Consider the following 15,859-nt stretch of genomic DNA (forward strand, 5'->3'; position numbering starts at 1 on the left):
TCTATAAGCCTAGCTCTTATAGATGGTAATAAGTGAGGATTTGAGGTGAATATGGAGCTGATGACATAAAAAAGCTGGGTTTAAAGCACTATCACGCAGGCTTCCAGTACTGAAGAGATAGGGGGGTGGGTATAGCAAGTCTATGGAAGTGAGGTGTGTGGTTGAAAGAATTCACACCTAATGCTTCCAATTTCCTCCATAATGTAGGTGATCAAAGAAATGAAAGGATGACCTGAAAGTGAGATATAGGGTGGGTAGGAAACAGAAGCAAAGGTCAAGTCTTATAGGGGGCTAGAAGAAGGAGTTAATCACACTATGACCTTTTGAAACATAAAAATGACTTATAGAAAGAGTAACAAGGCATTTCAAATGAAGGCTTTACTGATTCCCTCAGCAGCCATCGTAATGGGCCCCCTTTGTGTTTCTGGGTTGTTGGTTTTCCTTCTCCCACTTAAAAGCAAGAGCCTGCGACATAAATTATATATTTTTCATCTTTGCGTTAATGATGTTTTTGAGTTCATCTGGTTTTGAAAGTTCAGTGTTGAACCTGCTATAAAGATTTCTTGGCAGCTTGCCTCCTCTGTGTATAGAATATGAAAAAGGAGCATTGAATTTTTGTTCCAACTTTTCTGAACTTTGGTTATTACAGCAAGGGCAGGTACGTTCATTTTCCTGCTCCTTTTCACAGAGCATTAGCTTTAAAATAACATCTAAGTCCCTATCTAGCTGTTTTCACATTTTATTTTCTTCTATTACCATCCAATGAATTGTTCAGCTTTCCAGTCTCTCTATTGGGATTCTACTTTCATTGACAATAAGAGTTATTAAGATCGGTACAGTTGATTTTTATCCTTGCTTAGATCTGTTTGCATCCCTTGGGTAAGTTTCTGTGCACAACTCCAATTACTTTATTTCTATGCTGTCCCTCCTTTGTACCAAAGTGTGATTCTGTTCATTGTTATCCTCTCATAATGGATTCCTGAATTACTTTTTATTTTCTTGTCATGGTTAGTCACTGATTTCCTCCACATTTTTATGACCTGATATTAACAATCTATTTGCAAGTTTTGAATACAGACTTCATCTTTGGAGGAATTTTATCATTCTTTGTTCTCCCATCTCAGAAATTTCCATAACAGCTATCTTTCAGATAATGATTTTATTCATATATAAAATTGCATTCCATAAAGTTAGAGTTACATGTTCTTATTCATAAAAAAATACTAAAATCAGGAGCTCCTCCTATGGATTATGTCTATTCATGCTCATAAGGAAGAGAATCTGATTAGATAATTACAAAGGACCTTCTAAATCTTTGTAAACTCCATAGTTTAACATGTAGCTAAACCTTGTCTTGATATTTAAATTAGGACCATTTTTCTGAGTCAAGTCTATAAAGGAGAGTGAGCAGTTAGTAATTTTTAACCACCTAAGAAATGATGCTCTGCCATGCATAAATAGTATTATCCTGTTGACCTGCTTTGATATATTCTCTCCCTATAGCTATCATTTAAACAAAGTATGATTATGATATTTTTCTAATAATAAAAGTAGTCACTTTACCTTTGTGAGACCTCAGAAGGTATACATACAATGTTCCTGAGCCATAAGTGAAGACTTCTAGGACATGCTGTCATCTGAGGGATCATGAAGGCAAATGAAGTGGGAAAGTAGCAGACACTAAAGGACATGTGTTACTTGAAAGTGCCAACTGGGGCCCTTTAGAAGTAAGTGTAGAGATAGCTCTACTCTTAGCTTACAGACAAGAGTCTTTATTATAATTTTGACTTCAATATTCTTATGGTAATTAACTTTTCAATCGAATATTATGAGACTTAAAAGCAAATCATGTCTTTAGGAAATTAAATCATTTTCTACTGAGATCTAAAGATGGACATATTCAGATTTTCTACCTAAATAAAACTTGAGGATGGGTCCCCTAACTATTGGAACAGAGGTTGTCTCTGATTATGTTGCCTGTCTTTGGATCTCTTTACCATAGCTGGTCTGCCTTGTCAAGACCTAGTTGGAGAGGATAGACTCAGACTTGCTACAGCTTGATGTACTAGTATGGGTAGGTAACCACGTGGGGGACCTAGCTTCTCTGAGGAAAAGGGTATGGGGGACTAGGAAAAGGGTTTGAGGGTGGGACTGGGAGGAGAAAATGGAGAGGGCCTTTGGTCAGTGTGCAAAGTGAATAAATAAATTAATGAGGGGGTAATTAGATTGATTTGATCATTTTAATTAAAAACCTAATTGCATATCCATTCCCTTATTTATCAGTGTATGAAACATTCTTTCAGATATTCTAGCTTGATTGACTAGTTTTATGTCAAGTTAACACAGTTATCAGAGAGGAGGAAACCTCAATAAAGAAGATGCCTCCATAAGACTGGGCTCTAGATAAGCCTGTAGGGCATGGTCTTTATTGATTGATGTGGAAGGGCCTAGCTTATGTGTGATACCTGGGCTGGTGGTCTTGGATTCTATAAAAAGCAAACAGACAGACAGACAGACAGACAGACAGACAGACAGATAAATGATATAGATCGAACAAGCCAAGATGGGCAAGCTCCTGCCTCCAGGTTCCTGACCTGTTTGAGTTGCTGTTCTCACAACTTTTTGATGATGAGCTGTTATATGGAAGTATGAACAAAATAAGCTCTTTCTTCCCCAGTAAATCACATATAAAGAGAACAGTGAGATTGTTTCTAATGTAGTTTTAGTGGTAGTTGTGACCCTCACATTAATAACAAGTGAATTGCTTCACCATAAGATGGAAAAGCAAAATTACACTTCCCTGCCTGAGAGGTTGTTTTTTGTTGTTGTTTTTTGTTGGTTTTTGTTTTTGTTTTTGTTTTTTTAATTATTTACTTTTGTGGTCAGACACAGTAAGAATTATGGGAAAAGAAATGTCTTAGAAAATGGGAGGCTATCTGTACTACTGACATTCAGATAAACATTTCTAACTTACAGGATGTGGGGAGTCCCAGACAAAAGGCAGCATCAGAAATGGCAGGCCAACAGAATGTAGTATAGAAATGGACAGCTGGGAATAAAGTTTGCTTCCTCACTTTGTTTTGCTTGTTTTTATTTCATTGAGCAAAGGGAGCTTTTGCAGTGAGCAATCTTCTTGGGCTGACAATGTTATTTAATCAAAGATCATTAAAATCAATATTGAGTGGTTGAGACTGGTTATGAAATATTCATTATCCAGTTCCAATATGTGACAGCAGAAAATGTTTACGGTGTCCTAGATGGAGATTTATAATTTTAAAAGAATGATGATATGATTTACATATGTAAATTCCTATGGATTACCAATATTTCATTAGTTTATCATATATTACCCACAAAGTGCTTTTGTTTGTCATAAAAATTGACTGAATGAGCAATTATCAACTTACAGTCAAAATTAATGAAGATGAATTTGTTTCTTATTTATTGTATTAAGAAAATACCACTTTCTAATGCTTTCTCACATACCATATTATAAGCCACCTTGTATCTTACCTTGGGTACAGGCATCTTTCTTTCAAAGCAAAGACAATAACAAAAGTCAGTGTTTAAGGGCTGGAGAGATACACTGTAGGTACAGTGTTTCCCTCACTAATGAAAAGAGCACAGGTCCCAGAATCCAGCTTAAGTTGGGCACACATGCACATGTCTGTAATCCTACTGCTCCTAAGGTAAGGACGACACAGAGATAGGTGTCTGGTGCTGGTAAGTTAGACAGCCTGGTATATTCAGGAGTATCCCTAACGAAAACTTCCTGACTCAAAGAAGGAAGGACAGGACTAACACGAAATTATCCTCTGCATTCTACAAGTGTGATCTAAGCACATATCATGCATATAAACATCTCTCACTCATACATACAGAGAGAGATAGACAGAGAGAGACAGAGAGACTGAGAGAGACAGAGACAGACACACAGAGAGAAAGAGACAGAAACAGAGAGGCAGAAACAGACAGACAGAGAGAGGGAGGGAGAGGGAGGATACTTGTATATCAACACACTCAAGAGATACTATTATTTAGAACATCTTTCAATATATGAAGTACTAATCTTTTGTGACAATTTCATTACATTTACAATAGCTCTGCTAGGATCTGTAAATGTTTTGGAGAATCACTGTCAATTGTTTAGTCATTTCAGGGAGTTACTAAGCGAGTACTGCCCACAATTTAACCTATTATTACAATGGCTTCACTGTTGAGGACAAGGTTTCCAATAGACTGTAACATATAACCATTTTCCCCTCTACCTGTGAGGCTGCCCTGATTTCATCTTGTGAAAAGTACATAGAGAGCACATAAGACTATGGTAAATTACCCTAAGAGAAAAAGACTATAAACACAGTTATGTTATAGAACAACATCCCATTCTGGTTGGTCTCAATGTTTTAGTCACTGATAAAATCACTTATTTTGTTGGCACACATTGGGGAATGGGGAGTAAGATGGTCATAATAAAGATGGATGTCTTTCAACTTGAAGGGCACTGAGGAAAATTGCAAATGATTTGCCCATGACTGACCTAAGACAGGAAGCATCATCCACCCTGGCTCACATCAATGGGAGTACATAGCCCCAAGCTGTGTGTTCAACCAATGTTTCAAAGCCATTTTCTGTCTCCCTTTCCACAGTCTTGGCTGTTTTCTCATCTCCAGATATGTACTCTGTGTTTCTGTAATTTAAATATATGTAAGCTACTCACTGTAGGGGACTTATTTATATACCCTTACACATACATGGGTTCAGATAAGACATTTTAAAACTTTCCTGGTTGGAGCTCCTTCCAATCCTGTGTGAAGCATTGTCTTGTCTCAGAGCTGCCTGTCTTGCTTGTGACATGTCTGTTGGCTTGCTCAGCAGTCATATCGGGCAGCATCCTTCCACTGAGCCTTTGGAGGCTGCATTGCAATGCAATTTCATTCCATCTCCTTTCTCTTTTCTCTCTTCAGCTTGTCAAGCAGCTGCCACTGACAAATCTTGTTGTCATCCTAGAGAATTCTTTGTTGGCAAGGACTAAATAGCTTGCCACCAGTAGACCAAACACTTTGCACTCAGTAGCTTAGCATTCACAAGGAGAGCTAATAGCTGCTTTGTCTACCCTTTTCCAGAATGATCTTTCTTAAGGTTCCACTGCTCAAGCCAATATGCACGCAAATTATTACAATATACCAATATTGTCTTTACCCTAAAGACATAAAGAAGGAATCTTAGAAGTGCCGTGTTCTAAATATGAAGTACGAAGCTTTCAAATTTGCCTGTGTAAATAAGAACAGACTGAAGAGAAACTCTGTTTTTGAAATTCTTGAATTACACCATCCATCTACTTGAAATGGCACTATTCTCCAGAAATCTCAGATTTAAGAAAAAGTTAATCTAGTTAGCAGCAGCAAAATTTGACTCACTCCCAGATAATATTTTTAATTTGAACTTAAAACAACTGGCGATTCCACACAGGATTTCTCTAGAATGAATGCTCTTTAAGTTGTAGGTTGCCATCTGTCCTTCTTAATTCCAAAGAATATGTCCACAAGCTTTCTTTCTCTTAGCAAGAGAAAGTATTTCACACCTAAGTAAGAAAGCACTAAAGATTTTTTAAAGAAAATGTCTGATGATACAGATTATGCAGATTATATAACACAATATAGATTATATTAGAAATAAAATCCAAAGCCTTAACCTAAAATGCTAAAAATACTTTGTATATTTCTGGTTACCTGGTTATACTCTGAATTTTTATATCTAACAATACCATTTCTAATAAAAAAGAAGTTGGCAGGGATTGGGGTGATATATGATTTAGTAACTTGAATATTTTTAAAAAATTAGTGGTTAGGCATGTATCTGTGTTAGAATACACAGACATATTACAAAAAGTCCTTGGTTCAGTCCCTAACACACACACACACACACACACACACAGAGAGAGAGAGACACAGAGACAGACAGAGATAAAAAGACACAGAGAGAGAGAGAGAGTCAGGCACATGCACAAATACAATTGATTGTTTTGGATTGAAAGTACACATGTAGATAATTGTTTTTAATTCATATCATTTGATATTTCTCCAATATGTAGTTTAGTCACTCCAATTCTAGGAACTAAAACATATACTGCCACAGACGGACCTCACTTGGGTCCCCCAATCTGCGTGGAACGGGTCTCTGGTTGCAGGTGAGCGAGGATTCGGCGCATGTCGGGTGACAAACAAATACGGGCACAGGGGAGTGTGGTATCTGAATGCAATTTGTCAAATTGAGCATCAGACTATTTATACAGAAGAAAATAGGGAAGTTACACAAAACAGAGGAATGCAAACATGGAAGGGCTGGCAGGAGCCAACTGAGATAACATTCAATGTTAACAGCTGGGATCAAAAACAGCTCCACTTAAAGTCAGTAGGGGGGGGGGGCAAGGGCTTCATGCTCTTGCCATAGTTTCTGTAGTCCACCTCCCCCCTAGGCCATTATAATGCTTGTGTATGGGTGTAACTCAGCTACCTATGGTTCTAAGTATCTACCCTGGTTCCTCTTTAGATCACAAACTTCCTTCTTCCTAGAGAATGGTAAATTCCTGTGTAGGGCAGTGACTTAGCTACCTAAACCCAGAGTCAGCTCAAGGACTGACTGCCTAGGATCTAACTTGGTTATATATTAAGGGAAAGCACATGGATCTGTTTTCCAACTAAAGCAAGGACATTGGAGCATTCGTTATACAGGATGCCACGATTCCAGGAGACTAAGTTTCTGAACTTTTTGCCTCGGGACAGTGCCAAGGATTTTTGGGACCTGTTGCACTTGTCACTACTGGAGAATGTAGCAATATACTTCATATATTTGTTATAATTAAAATTTCCCATGCAGTATTTCAATATCCTATATAATGTAATTAAGCATAAAATATAAAATAAGAAAATACATAGAAACAGATGTTAAGAGTAATTGAGGGCTGGGCAGTTGTGGCAAAAGCCTTTAATCCCAACACTTGGGAGGCAGAGGCAGGCGGATTTCTGAGTTTGAGGCCAGCCTGGTCTATAGAGTGAGTTCCAGGACAGCCAGGGCTATACAGAGAAACACTGCCTTGAAAAACCAAAAATAAACAAACAAACAAAAAGAGTAAAAGAGAAATTGGACTCTGTGTGTGTGTGTGTGTGTGTGTGTGTGTGTGTGTGTGTGTGGTGTGAAGAGTGTTTTGTATGGGTGTATGTTTTTATGTGTTTTGTGTGTGTGATGGGTATGTGGGTATGTTTGTGTGTCTATGTATGTGATGTGTGTATTTTCTTAACTCATACCCATAACACTTTAGTTACAACAGTTAGCACTATTCGTCAAGTATTACAAATTCTTAATAAGTAATCTCAAGATCTAGAACCATTTAATAGGCAATTATGTTACAAAAGAAACATAAAACTTACTATCTAGAAAGTATATGCAGTTCATATTCCACAACAGCATACTTTCAGTTGCTGCCTACCATGTTCCTGATGAAACTGGAGAGCATCAGACACTGGCTTGAGCATCACACTCTTCCAGATGAGTGGCAGAACATCATCAGGAAATATTCATATATGATTTCCATCAAAGTGTCTTAAACATGAGGTTTCTAATTTTTATGTATTAGAAACTATAAAGAGATAAGTTTTCAAATTAATTTTATATACTTGCATATTACCTATACTAAACCTAAAATAAAATAAAATTAAATTAAAAATAAGACATACAGTAAATTATAACAAAGCAAGCCTAGAGTTACATAATTTTTAAAAACTGTATATAGATTATACGACTCATACAACCTTACCAAGAAGTATTTTTGCAAGATTTTAAAGCCGATTCTGCTGAGTACATAATTCATAGAGCTGAGAGGAATTAAATACACTATAAGTAAGTGAGGAAAGACTACTAGATCGATGAGTTGTTGATCAATGAAGTCACACAGACCCCAAGACAATATAAGTTATTGTCATTGTCTGTGGTTTCTCCTCAGAACTACGTGTTAGACCCTGTTGCTGAAGATACACACCAGTTACAGGAAATAAAGAAATTAAGCTAGAACTAAGAGTTACCAATGCCCCCAATATGGCTGTCATTCGTGGTGTCACTAAGCACTTTGCAGGTTGTGGAAGGAGAAAAGTCATTAACATCCTTAGCAGTTATGTACCTAGCATGCCTGCTACGTTAAACATACCCACTGGGGTAATGTGGGTGTGACACTTATGTGGATAAGCAAGTACTTTGTGATTATGTTCAAGGCTAGCTCCACAAGAGGAAATTTGTGCTTTGCACTATATTCTCATCAAAAGACCATGGCTGGGGAAGTCTTTCATCCTAGGGTAAAACCTACTACTAATGTTTTCCTACATAGACATGTTGTTACCAAACTGCTCTCTAAATATTTATGTTTTTCCTCACAGATTAGTGTTGCTCTCAGCCTTTGTATGAGCAGCAATGAAGGCAGAAACTTACAAACGATCAAACTACTAGGTATAAACGACTTTCCGTGCTCAACTCTAAACAGGACATCTATACCACCTGCAAGGCTTAGACTACATTCTGGAAGGTGACTAGGAAGAATGTGAACAGAGGGATGCTGTAAAAACTTGGAGCTAATGCTTCATTTGTGCACAAAAACATAATACATCATGTGTGATTAAATAAATTACAGTGTTAGACGCATCTTTCTCACATTTCATCCAGGACAACCACTGGAAAAGCTTTCGTGATTGAGTCCCTGAGATGTAGAATTGAGATCTGATCAGTTCTTTGGACACTCAGAAAAATTGACTTGTAAGAAGTATATAACTCCCTTATCCAGTGATCCTGCCAATCCCCTTTCAAATGACAAAAGACCTATGTGTGACCCTCACTGGTTGACTGTGAACCTGTGTGTCTTCTTAAGGGCAGAGAGCAGTTCAGTGTGCACAGCAATGAGCAATATCATTTGGAACATAATGGCTCATAGAGCAGAATCTCAGAGAGTTGTCAGAAGGCTAGAAAACATAAATAATCATCACCTGTTCACTGAATGTATATACAGATACAAAACATATTATCTTATTTGAGTCATATGTATATTTCATATGCCATTGCAATTTTCGGTGCTTTTAAAATACTGCAGTTGTTAAAAGTCCTAATGATTTTTTTTTGAAGAAGCTACAACTCTCTTGGTCTGTTGTTTCTTTGGACCAAGTCTAGAATATTTACAGGACTGATGAAATGAGTCTACTGGATAATTGTGGTCTTCTGGTATAGTAAGGATACTAGTGATAGGTCTAAAACCTGCAAAGATCTAATTGAAGGATAAATGTGGACTCTCACATAGAGGTCTGTATGTGCCACAGATGCTCCTAAAATCATCTGAGTTCCAAAGAAAGATGACTCTTATTATCTTTTTGGGTCCACTTGGCTTTGCTCCATTTGGCCCATGAGATGATAATACTGTGGTGAGTGAGTGGATCTGCCAGGTCACACTCAGTAGTTGGTATCATCAATAAGGGAATTGTTACATAAATATCTCACAAGTGCAGGGCACACAATTCTTAGGGCAATGTTCCTTTTAAAATTTACTCATTATCATAAGACTCATGCATCCTACACTTGACTTGGATATTCGTGTCCTGGTATTGGAGCATAAATCAGTTAACCATTTCTGGTCAAGTGCATTTGTCACAAGAATACTAATGCAGGCAGGGATCTGACACTTTTGAGTCCTAACACTGCTATCTGTCCAAGAAATACTGAAACAAGTGCTTTTTTTATTGGTGATATTTTTTGTCATTGAATTTTTATTTTCTTTATTCACATTTCAAATGTTCTCCCCTTTCCTGGTTTCCCCTCTAAAAACTCTCCTATCCCCTCCCTCCCCCCCTGCTCNCCTACCCACCCACTCTCACTTCCTGGCCCTGGCATTCCCCTACACTGGAGCATAGAACCTTCACAAGACCAAGGGACTCTCCTCCCATTGATGACCTACAAGGTCATCTTCTGCTGCATATGCAGCTGGAGTCACTCCATGTGTACTCTTTGTTTGATGGTTTAGTCCCTGGGAGATCTGGGGGTACTGGTTGGTTCATATTGTTGTTCCTCCTATGGTGCTGCAAAGCCCTTCAGCTCCTTGGGTCCTTTCTCTAGCTCCTCCATTGGAGACCCTGTGCTCAGTCAAATGGTTGCCTGAGAGCATTCACCTCTGTATTTGTCAGGCAGTGATGTAGCCAATCAGGAGGCAGCTATATCAGCCTTCTGTCAGCACATACCTCTTGGCATTCACAATAGTGTCTGATTCTGGTATATGGGATGGATCTCCAGGTGGTGCAGTCTCTGGATGGCCTTTCCTTCCAGTCTCTGCTTCACACTTTGTAACTCTTTCCATGAGTATTTTGTTCCCTCTTCTAAGGAGGTCTGAAGTATCCACACTTTGGTCTTCCTTCTTCTTGATCTTCATGTGGTGTGTGAATTGTATCTTAGGTACTCTGAGCTTCTGGGCTATTATGCATTTATCAGTGAATGCATACCATGTGTGTTCATTTGTGATTGGGTTACCTCACTCAGGATGATATTTTCTAGTTCTACTCTTTTGCCTAAGAATTTCATGAATTCATTGTTTTTAATAGCTGAGCAGTACTCTATTGTATAAATTATCAAATTTTGTGTATCCATTCCTCTGCTGAGGGACAACTGGGTTCTTTCCAGATTTTGAATATTATAAATAAGGCTGCTATGAGCATAGTGGAGCTTGTGTTCTTATTATATGTTGGAGCATCATCTAAGTATAAGCCCAGGAGTGGTATAGCTGGTTGCTCAGGTAGTACTATGTCTAATTTTCTGAGGAACAACCAAATTGATTTCCAGAGTGGTTGTAACAGCCCGCAATTCCACCAGAAATGGAGGAGTGGTCCTCTTTCACATCCTTGCCAGTATCTGCTGTCAACTGAGTTTTGAAGTCATACCTCTGACCCATAATTGTTTCTGTCTGAAAGAATTACAGGGATGGAAATGGAGAGGAGCCCGAGGAAAAGAAGGGCTGGTAACAGACCGACATTGGGATATAGCTCAAAGGGAAATCCAAAGACCTGAAACTATTACTGAGGCTATGGAATGCTCACAATAAGAGATCTATTATGACTGCCTTCCAAAAGACCCAGCAAGCAGCTGAAAAAGTCAGATGCAGTTATTTGTACCCAACCAATGTACAGTAGCAGCTGACCCCTGTTGTTGAATTAGGGAAGGCTGAAAGAGGTTGAAAGGGCAATTCTGTAGGAGGACCAGCAGTCTTAATTAATTTGGATCCCTGAGATCTTTCAAACACTGGACCACCAAACAGACAGCATACACCAGCTGATATGAGGCCCCTAACACACACACAGAGTAGATGACTTCCAGGTCTGTGTTCATTAAGAAATGAAGCACCTAACCCTCAAGAGACTGGAGTCCCCAGGGAGTATAGAGGTCAGGTGAGGTGGAGGATGGGGGCATCTACATGGAGATGGTGTGGGGTGGGCAGGAGATGTGGCATGTGGAGCATTTGGAGTCTTAATGATTTTTTTTAAAAATAAGTATTTCACTTACCCATAGCAAGCACATTTTTGATAGAGCCATTACAGGTGGGTGCTCATCTTGAGCATATGGCAGATAGGAATTTGAGCAAAAACAAAGAATAACTTAATACTTGTGAAGTAAACAATGCAAATGATAAACCAAAGGGAGAACTGGATGACCAGCGTTACATTTCCTTACTGTTTCATTCTCGCCATGGGAGGGATTTTGTAGCTGGGAATTTATCACTGCAGAACATCACTCTTCCACTTGAGTGCCATTTGCTCCTCCATGGAGGCTAACGTGAATTAGTAGGACAACTGCTGGGATAAATTAGCTTTGTCCAACCAGCAAAATATGCTAAATTAGAGACTTGATGTGAAATGCGCTGATGCAATCATAATTAAACTAAGATCAGAGTAACTTATACTCCAACCGTTTGCTGGAAAAGGACACAAAGAGAGGTTGAATGTGTTTTTCATTCTTGTACCCTGTGCATAGGATTTCTAGATGCCTGCTCTCACCCTCATACCAATATTAATATGTTTCGCTGTTATACATAGTGTGCCTCAGTTACCAATGAAACATTCTTGATAGGCCATTTTATATGACATAAACATGCGTGAAAATAATTTTGCTTACTTAATATAAAATCGGTACAATTTTGCTTTTTTCATATACCTTATTTTTCAGTGAGATGATATTAATATTCCAGTGAAAATCTGAATATATAAATGGAAGATTTTGCAATTATAGAACCTTAATGGAGACACTTTACATGATCTATGACTGGAAGTCAAGCAACAGTCTCTGCGTTGATGAGCTCAGAATGGTCAAAATTGATAGTTTCTTAGAAGCTGCTAGCATCTCTAACATTGTTCTTCACTTCAGAAAAAATTAAACTAAAAAGAAAAGTCAAAGATATTCTCCCAAACTAATTACATCAAACAATTCTGTTGTTAATATTCTGTCTCCAGCTTCTAAGAAAAACTATCCCTAACATAATACACATGTAGTCGTTTCTTTCCTTTGTTCTGAATTTTCTCATATGCAACTATATACATTGAGTTATCACCCTGAAGAAGGAAATCAAAGAAGACTTCAGAAGATGGAAAGATCTCCCATGCTCATGGATTGGCAGGATTGTTATAGTAAAAATGGCTATCTTGCCAACAGCAATCTACAGATTTACTGCAATCCCCGTCAAAAATCCAATTCAATTCCTCACATAGTTAAAAAGAGCAATTCTCAAATTCACTTGGAATAACACAAAACCCAGGATAGCAAAAACTATTCTCAACAATAAAAGAAATTCTGGCAGAATCACTACCCCTGACTTCAATCTGTACTATAGAGCAATAGTGATAAAAAAAAAAACTGCATGGTATTGATACAGAGACAGGCAGGTAGTTCAATGGAATACAATTGAAGACCTAAAAATAAATGCACAAACCTAGGGTCACTTGATCTTTGACAAAGGAGCTAAAACCATTTGGTGGAAAAAATACAGTATTTTCAACAAATGGTGCTGGTTCAACTGGCAGTAAGCATGTAGAACAATAAAAATTGATTCATTCTTATCACCTTGTAAAAAGCTCAAGTACAAATGGATAAAGGACCTCTACATAAAACCAGATTCACTGAATATAATAGAAAAGAAAGTGGGGAAGAGCCTCAAACTCAGTGGCGAAGGGGAAATTTTCCTGAACAAACACCAATGGCTCAGGCTCTAAGATCAGCAATTGACAAATGGGACATCATAAAATTGAAAGACTTCGGTAAGACAAAAGACACTGTCGATAGGACAAAATAGCAAACTACAGATTGGGAAAAGATCTTTATCAACTCTATATCCAATGGAGTGCTATTATCTAAAACAAAAAAAAATCTCAAGAAGTTAGACTCCAGAGAACAAAATAACCATATTAAAAAGTGGAGTACAGAGCTAAACAGAATTCTCAACTGAGGAATCTCCAATGGCTGAGAAGCACCTAAAGAAATGTTCTACATCCTTAGTCATCAGGGAAATGCAAACCAAAATGACCCTGAGATTCCACCTCATACCAATCAGAATGCCTAAGATCAAACCCGAAGGTGACAAAAGATTCTGGTGAGGATGTGGAGAAAGAGAAACACTCCTCCATTGCTGATTGAATGGCAAGCTGGTAAAACCACTTCAAAAATAAATCTGGCAGTTCCTGAGAAAATAGGAAATATTTTTAACTGAAGACCCAGCTATACCACTTCTAAGTATATACCTAAAAGATACTCCAACTTATAACAAGGACATATGCTCCATGTTTATAGCAATATTATTTATAATAGCCAAAAGCTAGAAACAACACAGATGTCCCTCAACAAAAGAATGAATACAGAAAATGTGGTACATTTACACAATGGAGTACTACTCAGGTACTAAAAACAATGACTTTATGAAATTCTTAGGCAATTGGATGGAGCTAGAAAATATCATCCTAAGTGAGTGTCTTAGTCAGGGTTTCTATTCCTGCACAAACATCATGACCAAGGAGCGAGTTGGGGAGGAAAGGGTTTATTCAGCTTACACTTCCACATTGCTGTTCATCACCAAGGAAGTCAGGACTGGAACTCAAGCAGGTCAGAAAGCAGGAGCTGATGCAGAAGCCATGGATGGGTGTTCTTTACTGGCTTGCTTCCCCTGGCTTGCTCAGTCTGCTCTTTTATAGAACCAAGACTAGCAGCCCAGAGATAGCACCAGCCACAAGGGGACCTCCCCTCTTGATCACTAATTGAGAAAATACCTTACAGCTGGATCTTGTGGAGGCATTTCCCCACTGAAGCTCCTTTCTCCATGATAACTCCAGCTTGTATCAAGTTGACACAAAATTAACCAGTACGATGAGGTAACCCAGACACAAAAGAATACACATGGTATGTACTCACTGATAAGTGGGTATTAGCCCAAAAGCTCACAGTGCCCATGATACAATTCACAGACCTTATGGAGCTTAGGAGAAAGGAAGAACAGGGTGTGGATGCTTCAGTCCTGCATAGAAGGGGGGAACAGGATGATCTAAGGAAGTGGAGGGAGGGGGACATGGGAGGAAAATAGGAGGAGGAGAGGAAAAGGGGGTTAGGACCAGGTACTAGAGGGGACAGTAGAGAGGTATAGGTCAGAAAAATCTAATAAAAGTATGTAGCAGTGGGGGATGACTGGGGGGGGGGTAGCTACTGGAGGGTCCCAGATGCCATGGAAGTGAAAGGCTCCCTGGACCCAACAGGGATGACTATAAGCAAAGTGCATAGCAACAGGGAGATAGAACCTATAGAGACCACCTCCAGTAGATAGGCATGGGCCACTCTCAAGGGATGGGGCCACCCACCCATCTCAAAGCTTTAAAACCAGAAATGTTCCTGTCCAAAGGAAAGACAGGGACAAAAACTAGAGCAGATAAGGAAGGAAGGGCTTTCCAGGGACTACTCCTCCTGGGGATTCCTTCTGTTTGCAGACATCAAACACCCATACTATTGCTAAGAGGCACTTGTTGACAAGAGCCTGGTGTGAATGTTCCCTGGGAGGTTCTGCTGCAAGCACCTGACCAATGGAGATGCAAATGCTTGCAGCTAGCCATCAGACTGACCTAGGGACCCTGGTTGGGGAGCTGGTGGAAGGACTGGAGGAACACAGGGGGTCTGCAACCCCATAGGAAGAATAACATCAGCTGGCCAAACCACCCAGTTCTCCCAGCCACTAGAACACCAACCAAGGAGTATACAAGGGAAGATCCATGGCTCCAGATACATATTCAGCACAAGATGGCCTTGTTTGACATCAGTGGGAGGGGAGGCCCTTGGTCCTGTGTATGTTTGATGCCACAGCATAGGGGGATGCTGGAGTGGTGGGAGTACTCTCATAGAGGAAAGGGGGGAGAGAGCAGATACGATGGGGGGATTGTGGAGGGGTAACCGGGTAGGAGATATCATTTGAGATGTAAACAAGTGGAATGATTAATAAAACAATTCATAAAAATTAAAAATGCTAGTTAGTGGAATATGCCAAGTACAAATTTTCTGTTGTTTTCCTGTTGGTAATCCTCATTGAGAGAACATGCCTAGGGATTACCTATAGACACTGCTACCTGAAATACTATCATTGTTGCTGATGATCATTTATAGAGTCAATTCCAGAAATTAGAAATAGTTCAGGAAAAATATCTATTAATATTTTGTTCTTCTAGAGCATTTTTGGTGATAAAAATCTATGGACTCAATTAAAATTGTTTAGAAAACATAATGTGCGTGTGTGTGTGTGTGTGTGTGTGTGTGTGAAAGA

This window comes from Mus pahari, chromosome 5 (assembly GCF_900095145.1).
Source record: "Mus pahari chromosome 5, PAHARI_EIJ_v1.1, whole genome shotgun sequence".
In the NCBI taxonomy this organism is placed as follows: domain Eukaryota; kingdom Metazoa; phylum Chordata; class Mammalia; order Rodentia; family Muridae; genus Mus; species Mus pahari.